A 15282-nucleotide genomic window follows, 5' to 3' on the forward strand; every position below is an offset into this window, starting at 1 on the left:
GGAGTTCACCCTATCTGGCACAGCCGAAACCCCTTTGGCTGCAATGGGATCATAAATGCAGCCGGACACAAAGTTGTGCATGTAGGGGCTGTATTAAAGGGGTTATCCAAGACTATAAAATGCTACCCCATATGCTGGGCCCCTCACGATGAATATACCCACCTGGCTCCCCGCTCCATGCGCCACTCCTGGTCTCTGCACCGCCACTTCTGCTTCTCCCCATGCGGGCGGAGGACGACGACGGGCAGATGAGGACAAGCCTCCCAAGCATTGCAGGTGACGCTAAGGAGGCTCGTCCTCCTCCCCGCCTGCTATTGGCTGCTTGTTGTTATTATTAGGCCTAATGCACACAGTCGTCTGTATTTTGTGGTCTGCAAACCGCGTATCTACAAAATAGAGATATCGGCCATGTGCACACTGCAATTTCTGCGCACCCCATTGTAAAAATGCCTGTTTTTGTCCAAAAAAACTAATGGAAAAAAATGCAGATATATTAATGTGCACAGCACGAGGTGTGCCTTCACACATGGTGTAATTGTACGCCAAAGTCAAATCTGCCTCAATATCTGCATGTCTTCTATTTGTACTTTGCTGGAGAATTGCAGAGGATTTCGCCCTTTGCATCGTTAGACGTGCAGATTTTGATTTGCCTGAGGTGTAAAATCACACCTCGGGTGCCCTAATAATTTTTATTTTCATAGCACCGACATGTTCTGCAAGTCAGAGGATGCATGTGCAGACAGTCAGACGTCGCAGAGGAACAGCTAATTAGCCGTTCCTGCTCACAAGAGCTTGCACTCTGAGAGATTCATCTCCCCCTCCTCCTCCAGGGGAAAAAAACCCAAAAAACAGGAAAGGCTCCCATTAAGCTCCATTCACACGTCCGCAATTGGGTCCGCATCCGTTCCGCAATTTTGCGGAACGGGTGCGGACCCATTCATTTTCTATGGGGACGGAATTTATGCGGACAGCACACAGTGTGCTGTCAGCATTTGCGGAGCGCAGCCCCGATCTTCAGGTCCGCAGCTCCGCAAAAGATAGAACATGTCCAATTCTTGTCCACAGCTTGCGGACAAGAATAGGCATTTCTATAGGGGTGCCGGGCGGGTGTGTTGCGGGTCCGCAACACACCACGGACGTGTGAATGGAGCCTTAGAGGTTTTTTTTATCCACCACGTGACATCTCTTCCTGTTTTTGAAAAAAAATAAAAAATTATTCAGATGAAAATAAGACTTCATTAATGTTCCTGAACAATGAATAAAAGGATGTGACAAATAATCGGAAACCAGGATCTGAAGCATTGTAAAACCTTACTGTGGAATATACTGTGGATATGCCATAAATATCCGATAGTTGCGGGTCCCACCTCTTTGATGTTAAGAAGGTTGAATATTTTTTCTAACTGTAATTCAGCATGAAAAATATTTGCTTTTGTAATTTACTCTCTCAGAAAAATGTTTCAGTTGTGAGAGATTCTTGTTACTTCATTATAAGGGTCCATTCACACGTCCGCAAAATGGGTCTGCATCCGTTCCGCAATTTTACGGAACAGGTGCGGACCCATTCATTTTCAATGAAACGGAACGCACATTGCTGGTGTCTGTGTTTTGCGGATCCGCAAAACACATACGGACGCGTGAATGGACCCTAATGGTGCTGTCTGGTGTTTAATCTGTATAGTAATGTGCACGTCCACCTATTGCGCACATCTATCCTTCAGCGGTATCTACTGTTAGAAGTTGTGATAGTTACAGGGAGAGAGCTGCAGCACAAAGGACATTCCCCTCTGAGCTGTAATAGGGAGAGAGCTGCACCACAAAGGACATGCCCCTCTGAGCTGTAATAGGGAGAGAGCTGCAGCACAAAGGACATGCCCCTCTGAGCTGTAATAGGGAGAGAGCTGCAGCACAAAGGACATTCCCCTCTGAGCTGTAATAGGAAGAGAGCTGCACCACAAAGGACATGCCCCTCTGAGCTGTAATAGGGAGAGAGCTGCAGCACAAAGGACATGCCCCTCTGAGCTGTAATAGGGAGAGAGCTGCACCACAAAGGACATGCCCCTCTGAGCTGTAATAGGGAGAGAGCTGCACCACAAAGGACATGCCCCTCTGAGCTGTAATAGGGAGAGAGCTGCAGCACAAAGGACATGCCCCTCTGAGCTGTAATAGGGAGAGAGCTGCAGCACAAAGGACATGCCCCTCTGAGCTATAATAGGGAGAGAGCTGCAGTAAAAAGGGCACACGTCCCCTGAGCTGTAATAGGGAGAGAGCTTCAGCGGGAAGGACATGTGCCCTGAGCTGTCAGCCTGACGAATATCAAGCCGAGCGATGGATGGGGAGATCTCTGGATCCATGTGAGGTGAAAATTTAGGCTACTTTTACACTCGCGTTTTGGTTTCCGTTTGTGAGATCAGTCATGGGCTCTCACAAGCGGTCCAAAATGGATCAGTTTTGCCCTAATGCATTCTGAATGGAAAAGGATCCGTTCAGAATGCATCAGTTTGCCTCCATTACGTCTCCATTCCGCTCTGGAGGCGGACACCAAAACGCTACTTGCAGCGTTTTGGTGTCCGCCTGACGATGCGGGGGCAAACGGATCCGTCCTGACACACAATTTAAGTCAATGGGGACGGATCCGTTTTCACTGACACAATATGGCTCAATAGAAAACGGGTCCGTCCCCCATTGACTTTCAATGGTGTTCAAGACAAACGGATCCGTTCTGAACGGATGCATGCGGTTGTATTATCTGAACGGAAGCATTTGTGCAGATCCATGACGGATCCGCACCAAACGCGAGTGTGAAAGTGGCCTTAAACGCAATGTACACACCTATTCAAAGCCGGGTCAGATTTGATTTTCTGCTTGACAGAAAACGGACTGGATTGCATCAAACTAATGTATAGTGTTGAATTACATGAATTATGATTTTTCAAAAATGTCACATTAATATTGGTGGAGAAAGACAATTATTAAAAAGATGAAAGCGGCAGAATATCTTTGGTGAAACTTGTGCTATGCCCGTCACACACACACAGACCATAACACAGGAGATCCCCTGACCTGGAGGCTGTAGATGGGGCAACCGTGTGAACTGGAAGCTTGTGTAATAACTGTGCCCGATTTCTACTGGAAGCGCCATCCGTCTCCTGGTATAGCCGCTTTCTTACTTGATCAGCTTGAGCTCTTTTATGGTAGCTCAAGTGACAACTTGCTAATTAAATGTCCAAAGTGCATTGTTAGGACCTTGAGAACTAGACTTGGGTTCACATAGTCTTCTTCCAAGTGTGATACCAGTGCCAGAAAAGTGAATGGAAAGAACTGAGAGGAGGGAAAAGTATTTTTATGTTCTCCATGGAGGAACCAACTTGTGTTCTCTCTGGATTTGCATGAAAAAGTATCCGTGTACATGAATGTTTTCTACAGAACTGGCCCTCCTTCCTCCAGTAGGAAGATGATTGAGCTTAAATTATGCCAAACATTAAACCAGACCAATTTTGAGCAGATCCATCACTGAAAGGACAGAGAGATTTTCTGATTTTCTGATTTCTATACAATTTCCCATTTGAACGCGTTCTCTGGTTTAATATAAATGACATAAACTGATTAAAGGGGTTGTGCAAGAATGGTGGAGGGTCCACTTGGCTGGACCTGTAAAGGAAAGATGACTTACCTGCTTCCCAGCGCTGGCTCCTTCTCCTCCAGGCCTGCAGTGGAGACCAGATCGTCATGTGATCATTTATTATGATGTGAGGGGATCTGGTCTGTGCTGCAGCCAGTGATTGGCTGTGGCAATGTCAAACTTGATGTTGACATTGAAGAAGCCCAGCGGAGCATTGTAAGCCTTGAGTAGGAGCAGGAAGCAGGTAAGTCATCTATCCTTTACAGGTCCAGCCATTCTTGCACAACCCCAAATTAAAGTTTATTTCCATGCATTACCAGTACTTGTTCCGTCTTGCCACTGTTCACATTTCTTCATGGTGCTGTGGGATGGCATGCAAAGGTGGCCATAGATATTATCCTAAAGTTCATCAAATTCAACCAAAACTAAGGTTTGATGGGTGAAATGTAACAAGAAATGATGGTTTTAGCTGACCAGTGACAGACCATTATCATTTGAAACGTTTTCTTTTGTCCATCGCCTGCGTTCATTGAACGTGTATGGGCAGTTTGAACAACTGTAACGGCCAATATGGACTAAAATGTGTGTGGCCGTATCTGCACAATGAACGCTCACCAGATGATTGATTGTCTCTGTTCAACCATCACCCAGCTTCTATCTAATGTGTATGGCCACCATAAAGAGGTTGGGCCATCTCACACATCAGTGACATATGAAATCAATGTCCAATGGGTGCGGGTCCCACCTCCATCTCTCGAACAGCACAGCCACCCCATTCAAAGTGCTGGCTTTGCTATTTCCGGAACTGCCATAGAGGTGAATGTAGAGGTGGCTGCGCTTGCGTGGTGCTCTCTCTATTCACTTCTATAGGATTCTGGAAACAACCGAGTGCACTTGCTTGTTCCTGTGCCAGTCTACCAGGGGTACTCGGGAACATCTGATGGGCAAGGGAGTGGGGTGGCAATCACCTTCTGCTCAGATATTGATGAGCTATCCTGAGGATAGGCCATTAGTATTAAAATCCTGGAACACTCCTTTAAGTGGTCGACAGGGTATCCCACAGGGTGGTTGTCGTGCAGCAGAAGGTAAAAGTCATGCAAAAAGAGGCGATTAACCATCACATCTACTAAGTTCACCCATCAAACACTCTCTTACATGGACATGAGCCTTTGTTTAGATGTAGAGAGATGCCCGATGCTACGCATTAGGCTACTTTCACACCTCCAGTGTGAAACTCCGGCATGGCCGTGACGGCAGACAAGCGGCGTGCAGCGGTTTGTGTCCGGTCGGTTTTCCGCTTGTCTGCCAGAATGCGTATGGATCTCGGCTGGACCCCATTAAGTAGACCAGCGGACATTCCGTCTACATCTGGCAGCGGAACAACCTGCCAGAATTCAAACTGGAGATGTGAAAGTAGCCTTAGGGCTCATGCACATGAACATATATATTTTTTTCCCGTTCCGTTTTTTTTTACAGGCTCGTATGCGGAAACATTAATTTCATTGGGTCCGCAAAAAAGCCTGAAATGACTCCATGTGCATTGTGTGGCCATATGTCCGCATGTACCGTAGGTACCGCAAAAAAATGCAACCACATTATTTTAGTTTTTTTTTCTTCCCTCCACCCAAAAGATTTCAGTTTGTTTTTCAATTGAGTTGTACAGTTTTTAGGTCACATTAAAGGTGGAAAAAGTTCTAAAATGATTTATCTTTGTCTCATTTTTTTTTTTACAGCACTGAAACCTGACATTTTAACCAGGGTGTGTAGACTTTTTATAATATATATATATATATATATATATATATATATATATATATATATATATATATATATATATATATATATATATAATTTCACATGGCTATTATTTTTAATGCATGCTGTATATGAATTCTTTTACAGGACTTTGGACAATATGGCATCACGGTGGACTTCTGAAAACACTGCATAATAGCCAAATCAGTGTTGTGCCTGGACCAGCGCATGCACGGTGTGATGAACGACCTGCTCAGTATTTGTGACGAGGGAGAAAGAGGGAGAGAGTTCCTGTAAGTACTTGTTTCATGAGATAAAAAACTGAGACTGCATTTAGTTCATTCACTTCATACAGGCCTCATGGACAAACATAGTAACATAGTTTATAAGGCTGAAGAAAGACACATCCATCCAGTTCAGCCGGTTATCCTGCAAGATGATTTAGATGAAGGCCAAAAGGTAGAAGCCAATTTTTCTCATTTTAGAGGAAAAATTCCTTCCCGACTCCAATCAGGCAATCAGACTAACTCCCTGGATCAACGACCCCTCTCTAGTAGCTATAGCCTGTAATATTATTACCCTCCAGAAATACATCCAGGCCCCTCTTGAACTCTTTTAGTGAACTCACCACCTCCTCAGGCAGAGAGTTCCATAGTCTCACTGCTGTTACCGTAAAGAATCCTCTTCTATGTTTGTGTACAAACCTTCTTTCCTCCAGACGCAGAGGATGTCCCCTCGTCACAGTCCTGGGGATAAATAGATGATGGGAGAGATTTCTGTACGGCCCCCTGATATATGTATACATAGTTGTTAGATCTCCCCTCAGTCGTCTTTTTTCTAAAGATAATTGATTGTTTTAAGAGCAGCATAGTTGTCACTGGTAAGGGATTTAAACTATGAGCCCGCTGTAGTCTTTGTTAGGGGCTAGTAGCCAAACAGTATAATATTTGTGTAGTTTGGGCTAAGGGTCCATTCACATGTCCGTAATTTGAGTCCGCATTCGTTCCGCAATTTGCGGACCCATTCACTTTCAATGGGGCTGTAACGGATGCGAATCCGCATTTGCGGGATCCGCATCCGTTTTTTTTCAGGATCTGCAATTCCGTTCCTGAAAAAAATAAAACATGTCCTATTCTTGTCCGCAATTGCGGACAAGAAAAGGCATTTTCTATTATAGTGTCTGTAATGTGCGGTCCGCAAACATGTCCTATTCTTGTCCACAATTGCGGACCAGAAAAGGCATTTTCTATTATAGTGTCTGTAATGTGCGGTCCGCAAATTGCGGATCGCACATTGCAGGTGTCCGTGTTTTGTGGATCCGCAAAACACTTACGGACGTGTGAATGGACCCTAATAGTAGAGTGGACCAATCCCCATAATACTGATGATGCCGAAGTGCTCACCACGCTTGGCTTACCTTAGAGAGTAGAGTGGACGGTGTACAATGCGTTTGGAAAGACTTCAGACCCTTTCACTTTTTTCACGTTTTGTTATGTTGCAGCCTTGTGCTAAAATATAAAAACATTTCAGTTTTTCTCCATCGTTCTGCACTCAGTACCCCATATTAATAGTGAAAACAGAATGTTCAAAATCTTTGCTAATTTATTGAAAAGGAAAAACTAAAATATCGCACTGACATAAGTATTCAGACCCTTACTCAGGACTTAGCTAAAGCACCATTTGGCTGCAATTAGAGCCTCCAGTTTTCTTGGGTATGATGCCACAAGGTTTTCACACTTGGATTTGGGGATTTTCTGCAATTCCTCTCTGCAGAAGGAGGCCACTGTGCTCTTGGAAACTTTCAGTACAACAGAATTTTTTTGTACCCTTTTCCAGATCAGTACCTCCTAGCGTTGAGCGATTATACCCATGTCCGTGATATAGCGCGGTATTGAGAAACGACAACATCACTGTTTCCTAATAGTGTTCAGTGAAATTATAGGAGCAGTCGCATGTGTGCTGACCGATTCTAAAACGTCCATGTCCGGCCGCCTGAATACATTATATATTAGTTCCCGCAGCGGCCGCACCCTCCTCGCTCCTGTTTCTCCATGAACCTGTCCACCGAAACAGCCACGCACACGAGCCAGGCGTCCAACGTCAGCCACCAGTGAGAGGTGGAAACAGCGAGCCCGTCTCTCTCAGGGAGTTCACATGTCCTGGCCTGCAATTGTCCATAGCGGGAGAAGTGTGACAACGGAGCGGGATGTAAAAGATAGTACTCGGTACCGATGAATAAAGGCTGTACTCTTCCTGTCTAGATCCGCTCAGGCTCATCAGCAGCCCATGCACATGGTACTTGATATCTACACAATAGCAGGAGATACGGAATATACCTGTCATGGTTCCCATCCGTATAAGCCCCATACAGTATGATGTTTCCCTGTTGCCTCTATATAGGAGCAACAAGTAGACAGTACTCTATACTGTATGGGGCAACAAGGAGACATTATACCGGTGGGGGGGGGGGGGGGGGGGGGGGGTAAAAATTGTATGTCACCTTGGCCCCAGCCAGCCCATACAGTAGAATATCACCATGTGGCCCCCATTCAGTATAATGTCTCCTTGTGTGATGGGTATTTATCATGATATATATCATTATCGTGATAAATGTCTTAATATTGTTATAGTGGGAATGTTTTTGATATTGTCCAACCTTAGTACCTCCACACAATCCTGTCTCCGAGCTCTATAGGCAGTTCTTTGCTCTTCATGGCTTGGTTTTTGCTCTGATATGCATTGACAGTTGTGAGACCTTATATAGACGGGTGTGTTTTTCCAAACCATGTCCAATCAATTTAATGTACCACAATAATATTTTGGTTAGTTAACCATGGCAGGCCTGGGAACCTTTAGCAAGCCCCCGGCTGTCATGGTAACCAATCGGTGCCCTGCAATTTCACTGAGGGGGCTCCAATCGGAAGGCAGAGGAGCCCCTTCCCTCTGCCTAACGCCACAGATGCCATGATTGCTATTGACCACAGCATCTGAGGGGTTAAATGACTGGGTTCGGCATAATTGCGGCCGGGGTGCCTGCTATAATATACAACCGGCAACAGCCAGGTATGGAGGAAGATCAGCGCAGCAGCCCGCTTCATACATTCCCTCAGCCACAATGATGTACAGGGACGTCACCGGTGGGTGGTGCTATCAGTGATACCATTCAGATTGACCCTGATAAATGTCAGATTGTGGTTAATCCATCTTTTCACAAAGCCATTTGGTCAATAAAACCCTTTTTGCATTTATCAATCAGTGTACCCTTCCCTCTTTATTCCCACATAATTCTAATGATTAAAAACCGCTGCTTTAATGTACTAACTCTGCTATCAGTCTGGGATATGGTTGGTGCATACAACCTATTTATCCCTATAGCGCTGTCCTATACAGTAGTGTACTTTACTCCTATGTTAAAGACTTGCAGCAGGTGATGGATTAAAACTGGCCCCCAACATGTTTGGCCAGATCCCTGTGGTCTTCGGGGGTTTAGGACAATGAATAGTGTATACTGTATAATATCAGACATCTGTACAGTTGACTGTGATCAGGGCATTGAGATAGAGATATATTATATATACAGGGAGTGCAGAATTATTAGGCAAGTTGTATTTTTGAGGATTAGTTTTATTATTGAACAACAACCATGTTCTCAATGAACCCAAAAAACTCATTAATATCAAAGCTGAATATTTTTGGAAGTAGTTTTTAGTTTGTTTTTAGTTTTAGCTATTTTAGGGGGATATCTGTGTGTGCAGGTGACTATTACTGTGCATAATTATTAGGCAGCGTAACAAAAAACAAATATATACCCATTTCAATTATTTATTTTTACCAGTGAAAGCAATATAACATCTCAACATTCACAAATATACATTTCTGACATTCAAAAACAAAACACAAACAAATCAGTGACCAATATAGCCACCTTTCTTTGCAAGGACACTCAAAAGCCTGCCATCCATGGATTCTGTCAGTGTTTTCATCTGTTCACCATCAACATTGCGTGCAGCAGCAACCACAGCCTCCCAGACACTGTTCAGAGAGGTGTACTGTTTTCCCTCCTTGTAAATCTCACATTTGATGATGGACCACAGGTTCTCAATGGGGTTCAGATCAGGTGAACAAGGAGGCCTTGTCATTAGATTTTCTTCTTTTATACCCTTTCTTGCCAGCCACGCTGTGGAGTACTTGGACGCGTGTGATGGAGCATTGTCCTGCATGAAAATCATGTTTTTCTTGAAGGATGCAGACTTCTTCCTGTACCACTGCTTGAAGAAGGTGTCTTCCAGAAACTGGCAGTAGGACTGGGAGTTGAGCTTGACTCCATCCTCAACCCGAAAAGGCCCCACAAGCTCAGCTTTGATGATACCAGCCCAAACCAGTACTCCACCTCCACCTTGCTGGCGTCTGAGTCGGACTGGAGCTCTCTGCCCTTTACCAATCCAGCCACGGGCCCATCCATCTGGCCCATCAAGACTCACTCTCATTTCATCAGTCAATAAAACCTTAGAAAAATCAGTCTTGAGATATTTCTTGGCCCAGTCTTGACGTTTCAGCTTGTGTGTCTTGTTCAGTGGTGGTCGTCTTTCAGCCTGCCTTACCTTGGCCATGTCTCTGAGTATTGCACACCTTGTGCTTTTGGGCACTCCAGTGATGTTGCAGCTCTGAAATATGGCCAAACTGGTGGCAAGTGGCATCTTGGCAGCTGCACGCTTGACTTTTCTCAGTTCATGGGCAGTTATTTTGCGCCTTAGTTTTTCCACACGCTTCTTGCGACCCTGTTGACTATTTTGAATGAAACGCTTGATTGTTCGATGATCACGCTTCAGAAGCTTTGCAATTTTAAGAGTGCTGCATCCCTCTGCAAGATATCTCACTATTTTTGACTTTTCTGAGCCTGTCAAGTCCTTCTTTTGACCCATTTTGCCAAAGGAAAGGAAGTTGCCTAATAATTATGCACACCTAATATAGGGTGTTGATGTCATTAGACCACACCCCTTCTCATTACAGAGATGCACATCACCTAATATGCTTAATTGGTAGTAGGCTTTCGAGCCTATACAGCTTGGAGTAAGACAACATGCATAAAGAGGATGATGTGGTCAAAATACTCATTTGCCTAATAATTCTGCACGCAGTGTATAGGGCTGGGCGATATGGCCTAAAATCTATATCGCAATATAATTTGAAGCATGTGCGATATAACAATATATCGCGATATATTATTTTCTTCTGTATGTATACAAATTACATGGCCATCATCATCCATGTCCCCCAGCTAGCGCCATCAGCCCCATGCCATTGCCATTTGCCATCATCCATGTCCCCTAGCCACAGCCATCAGCCCCATGCCATTGCCATTTGCCATCATCCATGTCCCCTAGCCACAGCCATCAGCCCCATGCCATTGCCATTTGCCATCATCATGTCCCCCAGACAGCGCCATCCGCCCCATGCCATTGCCACCATCATCATGTCCCCCAGCCAGCGCCATGCCTGTATAGTGTCCCCAAAAATAATGTCCCCTCTTATGTTCCTGTAATAGAAATGCCCCTACAGTACCTCCAGCATTAATATCTCCTATTTTACTGCAGGTAAAAATGACACTATAGTGCCCGTAGTAGTAATGCCCATGTACAAAAAAATCCAGCTATAGTGCCCCAGGATTAAAATGCACCCCAGTGCATCCAGTAATGCCCCATATAGTGCCCTCATAAAAAAATGGCCTGGTAGGGGCGTGGCCTAGCAGCTCATGGAGAAGAATGCGTGAGCGCCGAGCTTCGCCACCGAGCCGCAACATTAGGGGCCTTGAGCCTACAACACCAACCCCCCCACATGGGTAAGAAACTGCGCTGCAGGGAGGTATGGGACTGCGAGGCGGCAGACCCTCTGGCAACGCAGGAGCATCCAGATCCAATAATCATGGCTGTAGAGACCAGCCAGCCTCTAGCCTCTCCACCGCCGCACTGGACATGGGCCCAGCTGGAAAATCACGCACCCAAGATGGCGCCTGCACGTGGCGGACCGCCGATAGCGGGGAGGCCCCCCCCTCCCTCAGGTCAGTGCCCAGCGAAGTCATGCTGACCATCCTCCCCCCGGCTCTCTCTCCCTGCAGAAGGGTACCCCCCGGGTGAGAACCAAGCAGTGGAATTGCCCCCTGCCCCCCTCGCCTCTGGACCTTGACGCTGTGTTCAGACCTGAGCGTACGGGATGGAGCGCTCTGTATGCGCGATTTTATGCGCGTTTACAGACGCGGCTCCGGAACAAGCGAACGCCCATTGTCGCGCTTTCCCGTCAGTCTATGTACGGGAACGCGCAACAAGACGCCCCAAAGAAGCTCCTGTACTTCTTGGGGCGTCGGGCGTTTTACAGCGCAATCGTATGCGCTGTGAAGCGCTCAGGTGAGAACCATTCCCATAGGGAAACATTGGTTCTTGCCTGTTGAGCGTTTTACAGCGCGTAGGAACGCGCTGTAAAACGCTCAGGTCTGGACTCAGCCTGAGGATTACATAGGGGCTACCCTCTCCATGCAGTGGTATCCTACCCCTACACACTCCCCATATACCTACAGCGGTCCCCCCCCCCCCCCCCCCCCCCTATGGACTGGGCTTCCATGTTCTCCCAGCTGCCCAATAAAGGGGACTTCCAGGCTCTGGTTACAGAGGTCACCGCAACATGCCGCTCTGAAATTTCCACGGTTCGACGCGACCTACACTCTATTGCCACCCGGGTGGAGACCCTAGAGAAAGAACACAAAGGTACACGGTCCTGTGTCTCTCAACTCCACACCTCAGTGTCCTCACAGGTTGCGGGGCTCCGCGAGCTTCAGCATCATATAGAGGATTTAGACCATCGTGGGAGGAGGAACAATATCAGAATCCATAGCGTCCCAGAGCCCCTAGGGGAGGAGGACATACAAGGAATCCTGGACGCGCTCTTCAACAAAATTATGGGGGACCCCCCCCCCGTCTCATACCACTAAGCTGGACAGGGCTCATAGAGCTCTCCGACCCAAAGGGTCCACCCCCCAACCCAGAGACTTTATTCGCTGCGTCCATGACTTCACCCAGAAAGAAGCAATCATGACGAAAATCAGGGACTCCCGATTTATGGATTTCCAGGGGGCCCGGGTCCAGCTTTTCCAGGACTTGTCGTAGATCACGCTGCAGAAACGTCTCCACCTTCGCCCCCCCTACTGGACACCCTGAGGGACCATCGGATCATATACCGCCGGGGTTCCCCTTCTCCTTAAACACCAGGATGAATGGCCGCACAGTGGCCTTACGCTCCTACACTGACCTCGGCCCATTCTGTGCCGCGCAGTACCTGACCTCTGTGATTGGGAGATCACCAGGACATGCCTTTCCGCCCCACTTGCTTGGTAGGCAATGGGAGGCCACAAGAGACGTCGACTGCCCTCGCCAAAAGTGAGGTCTACTGACTCTGGAGGAGCGTCTCCTTTACCTAGATTGGCGTACCTGGAAGAACAACTCCCCATCGCTGATGGACTTGTTGGCGTACCTGGTATTCTCTTTTTGCCTTTTTCGGGGACTTCCCTGTTATAGCCCACTCAAGGCCTAGAAAGATATGGTGGCGTAGTCGCCGCCTGTTGGCCACGACTGTTTTTAATTTTTCTGTTCTTGACCTTCTGGTTCTGCTCATGCCCTCTTGGGACATGACTGGTTCGGTCCCCAGACAGTGGGATTCAGTGAGTCCGCCCTGCTGGCTATTGGTCTGGTGGGGTCGGTCCCTTTTCAGACTTTATTTTTCTTAGTCTGTTTATTCTATGGATATTGTTTGTTTATTTCTGTGCAGTCTTGTGGTGTCTGTGTCTTCCCCTGCTCCTCCCTACTGTTTCACATCCTCCCGCTCCCATCCCCCTCCTCCCTGTCTTTCTCTTGCTCCCACTCTCTTTTACTCCACAGAGAGCAGCCTGGAAGAAGCCCCCCCCCCCCCCGAGTGGCCATCTTCCGCTCTTCTGCTGATCTGCTGATACCTTCATAGCTGGTAAGACACCTTGCTACTCTACTCTACCTCAATGGTTAGGTGTCAGCTTGAACGTAAAGGAAATGGGCTCTAATGCCAAGAGGCTTTTGGTACTCTGGGAGCTCCGCAACCTAAGGGCAGATGTGGCCTTTCTTCAGGAGACCCACTTCGACCAGACCTGATCCTTTGGTTTTGCCAAGCATTACTTCCCACACACCTTCCTAGCTAACCACAGTCGTCGAAAGGCAGGTGTTGCCATATTGTTGTCGGCCTCCTGTCCCATTTCAATATCCTCCTCCCACAGGAAACCCCGCTGGCCGCTACGTCATCCTGGAAGGGTCTCCCCATCGTACTCTGTAATCTGTATGCCCCCAACACCTCCCAGCCTCGTTTGTGCGTCGGGTCATATGCAGGCTCCAAGGCCTGCCTCTAGCCGCGTGAATCCTAGATGGGGATTTCAACATGCTTTTCTCCGAGAACGCGAACTGGTTGTTCCTCCTCTCTACGCCCGCGCCCTCTACCCAGTGCCGCCTGGCTATGGAGGGTGGACAACCCTTGGGTAGAATGTTTACCTTCCATTTCAACCCCCCCCCCCATAAATTACACACCTGGATGGACAACTTTTTTGGCAATGCTCTGACTTTGAAGATGATATGTGATGTTTCCATTGGATTTATCTCCTGGTCAGATCACGCCCCTTTCACCCTCACCCTTTCTTCTCAACCTACACCACAACACCCCTGTCATTAGCGCTAAAATGATTCCCTTTTGAAATCACCGTCCTTCCGTGCGGATATTGAGGGGTACATCCGAATGTTCTTTAGTGAAAACACTGGCTCAGTTTCGTCCCAGGCTTTGCTCTGGGAAGCCCATAAAGCGGTAGTACAGGGCCAAGGTATTGCACTGGCCTCGCGACTTAAAAAAAAAAACAGAACACTCCGGGTTCGGGAACTCCCGGCACAAATTACTTCGCTACAGTCCCGATTTAAGCCGAGCCTTTCCCTTCTCCGGGAACTAGTGGAGACCTGCGCGAAACTAAACGATGCCTCCATGCATACTGTGGAACGCATGCTGCTTTACTCCAAGCAGCGATATTACGAGAAGAGAAATAGAGCCCCCACTATCTTGGCCCGTCAGTTACGAGATGCTGCCTCCAAGCGTGCTCCTCAGGTGGTAAAAGACACAGCTGGATGCCCCCAATACCACCCTGACGTGATTGCTCGATGCTTTCGTGATTACTACTCCAAACTGTATAATCTCGCTGATAAACACTCGCACACACCCCCACTGTCCCGCATTCGGAATTACCTATCTTCTTGTAAATTGCCCAAGCTCTCCCCGGAGGCGGTCGTCTCTTTGAATAGCCCCATATCAGCCGAGGAACTAATGGACGTGATTAAGGTCCCTTTCACACGAACGAGTTTTCCGCGCGGGTGCAATGCGTGACGTGAACGCATAGCACCCGCACTGAATCCTGACCCATTCATTTCAATGGGTCTGTGTACATGAGCGTTGTTTTTCACGCATCAGTTCTGCGTTGCGTGAAAATCGCAGCATGTTCTATATTCAGCGTTTTTCACGCAGCCCAGGCCCCATAGAAGTGAATGGGGCTGCGTGAAAAACGCATTGCATCCGCAAGCAAGTGCAGGTGCGATGCGTTTTCCACTGATGGTTGCTAAGAGATGTTGTTTGTAAACATTCCGTTTTTTATCACACGCGTGAAAAACGCATCAAAACGCATTGCACCCGCGCGGAAAAAACTGAACAACTAAACGCAATCGCAGACAAAACTGACTGAACTTGCTTGCAAAATAGTGCGAGTTTCACTGAACGCACTCTGAACGCATCCAGCTCCAATCTGCAACGCCCGTGTGAAACCAGCCTAAAGCTCTCCCCCTAGGCAAATCCCTGGGACCTGA

At 47.3% G+C, this 15282-nt stretch overlaps 1 protein-coding gene across 2 annotated transcripts in view; it reads left to right on the forward strand.

Moving 5' to 3' along the window:
• The window catches only part of APC (APC regulator of WNT signaling pathway), a 131086-nt gene that overhangs the window by 22558 nt on the left and 93246 nt on the right, over positions 1-15282 (forward strand). For both annotated transcript variants that reach the window (XM_040421625.1, XM_040421624.1), the window contains exon 2: positions 5525-5670. The gene's annotated coding sequence lies outside the window, so the exon portion shown is untranslated. The remainder of the gene's footprint in view (positions 1-5524; positions 5671-15282) is intronic.

The sequence above is a fragment of the Bufo bufo genome, chromosome 2, assembly GCF_905171765.1.
Source record: "Bufo bufo chromosome 2, aBufBuf1.1, whole genome shotgun sequence".
Lineage (NCBI taxonomy): Eukaryota > Metazoa > Chordata > Amphibia > Anura > Bufonidae > Bufo > Bufo bufo.